Here is a 9,117-nt window from a genome sequence, read left to right as displayed (position 1 = left end):
GATTGCGCCGGTACGCCCATCTTGGTGCAGATCTGCCAAATAGGCGAAACACGCGCAGCACGAAAATCAAGATGCGCTATCATTTGGGCTCCAGCTCATGTTGCGCAGTCTACGAATATAGAGCCCTTATGAAACTCTTTTTATGCATACGTATGCATAATAGTTCAATTGAACATTGAAACTTGATAGACATGATAAACAACGCAACCAGAACCAGGACAAAAAAAGAAGCTCTACTGTCAACACACACACGCTAACCTTAAAGCCCCTCCAGGCAGCATGTCTGGTCTTAACCCCAATCCTAATTCCAACCCAAAATCAAGCCTTGACCTGTGTAATCCTCTTAAACAAGTAAGAAAAGGCAAAATGTCCTCACTTAGCATGCTTGTTTCTATGCCCCCTGCAGTAATTGAAACACCAAACACACACACACTTCAAACTCAAGGCTTTTAGGACCCAGTGGTCATGAAGCTGCAAAGCAGAGGAGGAGAGCTGCAGTATCTGGAACCTGAAGGAAGCTAAAAGATATTGAGAGACAGAGAGAGAGAGAGAGAGAAAGAGAGAGAGAGAGAGAGAGAGAGAGGGTCACAGGGAAGTTGGGCTGTCAGGAGAGAGGAACGCCATGCTCCCTCCATTGAGGAGGAGCCAGGAGGAGAGGAGGGGGATGACGGGAAAGAAGACGACGCGCGGGGGGGGGGGAAGGGAGTCCGATGCAGCACTGACGTCCTACCGTGCGCACCAGCGTGGATGCAAAACAATTCGGGACGAGCGGCCGATTGTCTCCTTCGATGGCTGAGGATTCATCGAGAGGACAGACAAGCCGAAACTCCAACCTGAAGGTGAGGCGACAACAGGACAGGGTTGTCGATTCACCACATCCAGCGTCACAACATTCATTTGAATTGATTGATTGGTATCTTCTTTTATAGTGTTTATATACAGTATTTATTGCCCTATGAGAGTGCCATACATGTGATTACTTTCTAAATTATTATTTTATTATTAATTCTATGCAATGGAACTCAGTAGACAATCAATTGAATGTGTACAATTCTATTCAATTCACATTATTAGTTTTTATTATTGGCACTATTTTTGGACTATGGATCATCCATCCGTCCATTTTCTACACCGCTTATTCTCACTTGGGTAGCGGGCGTGCCGGAGCCTATCCCAGCTGACTCTGGGTGAGAGGCGGGGTACACCCTGAACTGCTTGCCAGCCAATCGCAGGGCACATAGAAACAAACAACCATTGGCACTGACATTCACACCTACGGACAATTTAGAGTCTTCAATCAACCTACCACGCATGTTTTTTGGGATGTGGGACTAAACCAGAGCACCTGAAGAAAACCCACGCAGGCACGGGGAGAACATGCAAACTCCACAAAGGGAGGCTGGATTTGAACCTGTGACCCCATAACTATGAGGCAGTACATGTATACACTCAAATACATATACCGTATATACACACACGGCAAATAGGGTGCGCAAATAATGACGAGCTGGCAAACGCAGCACTGCGAGCTCATTATCGTCATAATTACAATTTACTGAGTTAAGTTGCATTGACATTGGAATATCGCCCTCTGCTCGAATATAGACATACACTGATGCCTTTAAAAGAACGCACTAATACTTTGTTGTACAGTTGTGGTCCCAAAGGTAAAAGTCAACTCTATGGAGTAACACAGTATTGTGTGTATGTTTGTGTTTTAACAATAACACAAATGCAGCAAACGGTATGTTTGCCTTGTTGTCACGCTTTTTCGTACATAGTAGTATAAGTGTGCTTGTACGTGCACAGTGATACCACAGTCAAACGTGCACGTTCACAAGTAGCACGGATGATTAATGCCAACTGGGTTAAAAACAGCTGCAGGAGACAGCGAGACACGATTCACTCATTTGCACACACAAGTGGGCGTGCACAAATAGTAGCACACAGTAGGCCTAATGTTCATCAAAAAATAAGGAAGAATAAGTATATTTAATATATTTGTAAGCCACTTTAACATGATGCGCAGTTTGAACATCAACACTGTGCTTAAATATCGGGGGAAAAGCAGTACTTAATGATTCAATTCAAATATGTACTCCACATAAAAGTACAATTACAATCAAGTACAAATAAAACTTAACTGTACTCAAAAAAAGGACATAAAAAGTAACAAATGTACTGTGTTGGATTAAAACATGTTGACTGTAAAGAATTATGTACAGTGTGAACCTTTATATACACGTTATAAAGATCAAATGCATATTATAATTTAAAGTTAAATACAACTACACTGTCAAAAAAAATGAAATGAAAAGTACATCCACCCAACCATCCATTTTCCATCCCGCTTATCCTAACTAGGATTGTGGGCGTGCTGTATCCCATCCCAGTTGAATCCAGGCGAGAGGCGGGGTACACCCTGAACTGGGTATGAAGGGATGAAAAGTACTTAAAAGTGAAATACTGAACTGTATCTAGAAATGTACTGTACTTCAAAACTTTCAAAAAAATCTGCACTGAATTGAAACAAAAATGTTTTAGCCACTGCAACATTATGCACAGTTTCAACATTAACACTGTGCTGAAATATCGGGAAAATTGCAAAAACGACTTAAACAAGGAATCAATTGTGTTGTATATAAATATAGTTAAATATGAATTTACCTAAATTCTGAAAAAAAATTCAACAATCTGAGATTAAATGCAAATGTATTGTACTTATAAGGTAAATACAACTGAACTGTGCTTGAAAAGAAAAAAATGTACTCCACTGAATTAGAACATTTGAAAAAGAAAGTACAGTAAAATAATAATTAGATTCAAATCTACAACCCCAATTCCAATGAAGTTGGGAGGTTGTGTTAAACAAATAAAAACAGAATACAATGATTTGCAAATCATGTTCAACCTATACTTCATTGAATACACTACAAAGACAAGATATTTAATGTTCAAACTGATAAACCTGATTGTTTTTAGCAAATAATCATTAACTTAGACTTTTATGGCTGCAAAACGTTCCAAAAAAGCTGGGACAGGGTCATGTTTACCACTGTGTTACATCACCTTTTCTTTTAACAACTTTCAATAAATGTTTGGGAACAGAGGACACTAATTGTTGAAGCTTTGTAGGTGGAATTCTTTCCCATTCTTGCTTGATGTACAGCTTCAGCTGTTCAACAGTCCGGGGTCTCCGTTGTCGTATTTTACGCTTTATAATGCGCCACACATTTTCAATGGGAGACAGGTCTGGACTCCAGGCAGGCCAGTCTTGTTCCGGGACTCTTCTACTACGAAGCCGCGCTGTTGTAACACGTGCAGAATGTGGTTTGGCATTGTCTTGCTGAAATAAGCAGCGGCGCCCATAAAAAAGATTATATTTTAACAAGGGAATTTAAAAAATAATATTGGTACTTTATTCCCACAATAATATACACAATTTGTTATGGTAATTATGTCTTTGTTATCTAGAAAAAAAGGGACTATATTCTTGGGGGAAAAAGCACCTAAATTCTACTTGATTCATGCAGACTTTATTCATGCAAGGATATCACATGTACTGTATGTGATGATGCGTCACAATCATATCAGAGCTTTTCAGTGCCCCAAAGCTATGGTAGGGAGGAATAATTGGTATATTATGTTTGTTTTATTGACACAAGTAGATTTGTATTTTAAAAATCATTATTGCAAAGAATTTTTCAGACCCCCAAGCTACAACTCGTGGATCCCTTTGGGATCCCATTTTGAGAACGACTGACATAAACACCGGCTGTATTGTTAATAAAGCTTTTATGAGGGCAAAAAGATGACTATGTCCTATGGGAAAATATGTATATAACGGATTCTGTAAGCTATCAGTGAGGCAAACCGTAGGTAGAATAGGAAAAGGAAGCTAAATTGCTGTTGCTGCTGCTGACTTTGTCTGATTTTCAGCCACTCTGCAGTCTCACTCGATATGTTTCAGCACACACACAATACAAAGCGCTAGAGGTAATTGGTCAACCAGTTGAGCCTGTACACAAACGCGCTGCCATGGACGGGATGCGGAAAATCGCAAGCGATAATGTAAACACATGTACCTGTTCCCTGGCCAATCGGAGCTGAGCGGCCTCCCTCGGAGACACGCCACAGCGGGGATAAGTGGAGCTGAAACGGCCCCATTGATTTAATCTCTGAGTGAATGAAATGAAAGAAAGAAAATTATCCATCCATCCATCCATTTGATTCAATTTACCGGTCGATCTACGTTCCTACCCTCACCTATGGTCACGAGCTGTGGGTCGTGACCGAAAGAACAAGATCCCGGATACAAGCGGCCAAAATGAGTTTCCTCCGCAGATAGAGATAGGGCGAGAAGCTCAGTCATCAGAGGAGGATCTCAGAGTAGAGTCGCTGCTCCTCCACATCGAGAAGAGCCAGATGAGGTGGCTGGGGCATCTGATTCGGATGCCTCCCGGACGCCTCCCTGGTGAGGTGTTCCGGGCACGTCTCACCGGGAGGAGACCCCGGGGACGACCCAGGACACGCTGGAGAGACTACGTTCTTCGGCTGGCCTGGGAACGCCTCGGGATGCCCCCGGAAGAGCTGGATGAAGTCTGGGCTTCCCTGCTAAAGCTACTGCCCCCACGACCCGACGCGGATAAGCGGCAGAAAATGGATGGATGGATGGAAAATATAATTTTTTCTCTCATTAAACTTTGACTTATATTATTATCACTTTATCTTGGCTAAATCTCACATTATTCTTTTAAGATTATGATTTTTTTTTACCCCACAAAATACATCCATGTTCTTATAAGGATCACAAATTTCTTTCGGGGAAAATAACAATTTTATCCTCATAACAACGTTTTCTTCTAAAAAGAATATGAATTTGTTATCGCAAGATTATGACATCCCCCCCCCCCCCCCCCTGAAAATAGACAACTTTGTTTGACAACACCTGTTTTAGGTCATCTTTAAAAAAATAAAATAAAGTCAGTTAGGTTAAGTTAAGTTAGTCCTGTATCGGTCATGTATCTAACAGGTATTATTATTTATACATCAAGTATTATCACGTACTGGTATCTATCAAACCTTTATCACTCACTCATGGATTCAGTAGGTATCAATATGTATTCATCACGTATTAACATGTACCAACATATACGGTATCTATCAATGCTGAATTGGTCATATATCAATTGGCTATTAGCAACAGTAGCTATCAATTCTGTATCAATGATCTATCAATCACATAGCCATTATGCATCAACCAATCCTCTATCGGTCATGTATCTAACAGGTATCATGATATTCCGTATCAACCATTTATCCATCAGGTATCATAATGACTCTATCAATTGTTTATCAATGGAAGTTACCAAATCAATACATGGGTTTTGCAATAATCAATAAAATCACTAGTGATGCATTATGGTAGCTATGTAACTGTGGAGGCATTGCTGGTGCATCTATACTGTACACAGTGAGACGACGATATGATAAATAGCGAAAGCAATATACTGCACTGTGTCATCAAAGCCTCCAAGTTAAAACACGCATTGTCCTGATTGAATAACAGCACGGAGGTGAGTCGAAGGGGGAAGTGGGTGCTGTTGTTACACATCATTGGTGATTTGTGGCTGTGTCCTTGTCACCTCCCTCAGAGCAGTTTTATTAGTGTTGCAGAATCCAAAGAAGAAGATGAGGAGGACGAGGAGGTGGGCGGTCGTAATAAGCTGAGTGCATTGCTACTGGAATGACGATGCAGTGATTGGGAGTGTGTATGTGTTTGTGTGTGGATGGGAGAACAGGAAGCATGGACTCAATGAGCGCAAGTGATGTGCAAGAACAGTGAAAGATGCTTGATGAGGCAATCACATGTTCTTCTTCCTCTCCCGAGTGGCGCAATGAAACGTGCTATTGATTGCATTCAAGCTTCACCGCAACACTGCAGCATCTTCTCCATAACATGAGAACATCACCTCCTCTTGTTACTAAGCAACTATTGTAGAATATTGTTAAATCCTATGATACAAAAAGTAAAAATGTATCATTAAGTAAACGTAGTTGCAGTGTAGTTTTAAATCGAAAAATATGAATGCAGAAACAACTACAAACGTATCAACTATACATATACCATGTATCTATCATGTATCACCATGTATCTGGTATTGGTCATCAATTCGTCACGTATTATCCTATATCGATCATGTCTTCATCAGGTATCGATCTGGTACCGATCATTTGACGATAATGTATCAGTCCTGTAGCCATCCAGTATCATCATGTGTCTATTATGTGTCTAACATGTATCATCATGTATCCATCAGGTATCACCATGTCTCTATCAATTCTGTATTGTCATCTATCAGTCATGTATCCATCCAGTATCATCATGTGTCTATCATGCCCATCAGACATTTTGTGTCCATCAGGTATCGCCATGTATCTATAAATCCTGTATCAGGCATCTATCAATGTGCATCCATCATGTCTCCACCATGTATCTATCATGTATCATTCAATCAATCAGTATCTGTTCAATATCAATTATGTACCATCACATATCTATCATGTATCCATTAGGTAACAATCAGGTACCATAATGTAACCATTTGGTATTGTCATGTATTCATATCACTCAATCCTGTATCAGTCATCTATCAATAATAAATCATGTGTCCATCAGGGATCACTCTGTATCAGTCATGTACAGTGCCTGAAATAAGTATTTCACACATCACCATTTTTCTCACTAAATGTACTTCCAAAGGTGGTATTGACCTGAAAATTCCACCAGATGTTGGGAACAACCCAAGTAATCCATACGTACAAGGAAAGTTGAACAAATGACCTCAGAAATTAAGTTGTGTGTAAAAATTTGAAATGACACAGGAAAAAAGTATTGAACACATGAAGAAAGAGAGGTGCAAAAAGGTATGGCCAAGCCAAGACAACACCTAAAAGCTATCAATAATCAAAACGTAATCCAGCCCCTTGTCAGTGCAAATAAATATCAGCTGGTTCAGTCCGACAAAAAGGTCTCATTGCCAAGATGTGAGTCAAGACACATCTCATGATGGGTAAGAGCGGAGAACTGTCTCAAGACTATTGCACAGTAATTGTTGCAACACATAACAATGGCATTGGTTACAGGCGCAGATCTAAGCTTCTGAACGTTGCAGTGAGCACGGTTGGGGCCACAATACGCAAGTGGAAAGCCAATTATACAAACATAGATTTGCCTCGATCAGGTGCTGCTTGCAAGATTTCTGACAGAGGAGTGCAAAGAATAATCAGAAGAGCTGTACAAGAGCCAAGGACCACGTGTGGAGAGCTTCAAAAAGACCTGGAACTAGCAGGTACTGTTGTCACAAGGAAAACAGTGAGTAATGCACTCTGCCACCATGGCCTGTAGTGCATGCTCACCATGCAAGACCCCAATTGCTGGAAAAAAAAGCATGTCAAAGCTCGTTTAAAGTTTGCTGAACAACATTTGGATAAGACAGTTAAATACTGGGAGACTATAGTCTGGTCAGATGAGAGCAAAATTTAACTGTTTGGATGCCATAATGCAAACCACATTCAGAGGAGAAATGGCAGTGCACATCACCCTAAAAACACCATACCAACAGTGAAGTTCGGAGGTGGGAACATGATGGTGTGGGGCTGCTTTTCAGCAAATGGTACTGGTAAACTTCACATTATTGAAGGAAGGATGAATGGGGAAATGTACCGAGACATTCTTGACAGAAATGTGCTTGCATCTACAAGGATGATGAAAATGAAATGAGGGTGGACATTTCAGCAGTATAATGATGCAAAACATACTGCCAAGGAAGCTCTCAATTGGTTTCAAAGAAGAAAAAAAACTGCTAGAATGGCCCAGCTAATCACCTGACTTGAATCCAATAAAAAATCTATAGAAATAACTGAAACTCAAGGTCCATAACCTTCAAGATTTGAAGACTGCTTGCGTGGAGGAGTGGGCCAAAATCACCCCAGAGCAATGCAATGCATGTCTTGAAGCTGTCATTGCAAACAAAGGCTTTTGTACAAAGTATTAAATAAATATCAGTTGGCGTAGTCAATACTTTTTTCCTGTGTCATTTCACATTATTACACTTGCACTTAATTTTCTGATCTTATTTGTTCTACTTTCTTTGTATGTATGGATTACTTGGGTTTGCATGTCAATAGCACCTTTGGAAATATATTTAATGAGAGAAATGGTGACGTGTTAAATACTTATTTTAGCCGCTGTATCTGCCATGTATGCATCAAGTAACATGACTCCATCCTGTATCAATTATGATTTGATCATTATTATGTAACAAGGATTGATCAGTGCTGTATTGGCATCTAGCCATCGGGTATCATCGTGCATCTATCAAGTTTCCAACATGTATCTATCAGTCCTGTATTGTCATCTGTCAATCATGTATACACCATGCAACCATCAATCCTGCATCATCATTTATGTATCCTTTATGAGAAATTAGCTTATCTATCAATCAATTACTGCATTTCTCATGTATACATCAGGTGTCATCATGAAACAATTGTGAATCCATCAGTGATCATCTTGTATTGGTCATCTATCACTTATGTATCCATCTGGTATCCATCCGTTATCACCATGTATCTATCAGTCCTGCATCAGCCATCTATCAATCATATGGTCATCACTCATGTATACATATATCTGCATGAACGTATCCATGACTCACATTGCATTTAATACCCCATTTACCTTCTATTCTGGTGTATCATATTTTGAATATATCAGCAAAACAAGCTGTCATATTTAAAGGTTAGACTGACTTGTTGTGCTGATGTTCTCAAATATTGTTTTATATAACTCCTTCTTGTGTGTGTCTCTGCTTATAGCACTTCCTGATTTTATTCGAGGACATCTGGAACACATCAAGCTGAACTAAGTAAGTGTTCCAGTTTAATGATCCGAAAACTAACTTTCTAAACTCTGAGCAAGTACCGTTTTACCCAAAGGTCCACTTTATATAAAGTTTATGTAGAAAACATCTCAAGTGCTTCTTTGGGATTTTGCGGGTTTTTACACTTCACTCAGCAGTCTTCTCATTGACTAAGTTTGTAAAGGAACTGATG

The 9,117-nt window shown here is 39.9% G+C and overlaps 1 protein-coding gene across 2 annotated transcripts in view; it reads left to right on the top strand.

Annotated features, from left to right (window-relative positions):
- Nucleotides 1-601: 601 nt before the first annotated feature.
- Nucleotides 602-9,117, top strand: part of tmem91 (transmembrane protein 91) — a 29,733-nt gene continuing 21,217 nt past the window's right edge. For both annotated transcript variants that reach the window (XR_009768906.1, XM_061681560.1), the window contains exons 1-2: nt 602-839; nt 8,881-8,930. The gene's annotated coding sequence lies outside the window, so the exon portion shown is untranslated. The remainder of the gene's footprint in view (nt 840-8,880; nt 8,931-9,117) is intronic.

Source organism: Phycodurus eques, chromosome 7 (genome assembly GCF_024500275.1).
Source record: "Phycodurus eques isolate BA_2022a chromosome 7, UOR_Pequ_1.1, whole genome shotgun sequence".
In the NCBI taxonomy this organism is placed as follows: Eukaryota; Metazoa; Chordata; class Actinopteri; order Syngnathiformes; family Syngnathidae; genus Phycodurus; species Phycodurus eques.
Note: the sequence above shows the minus strand (reverse complement) of the source record. Positions and strands in the feature narration are given on the sequence as shown.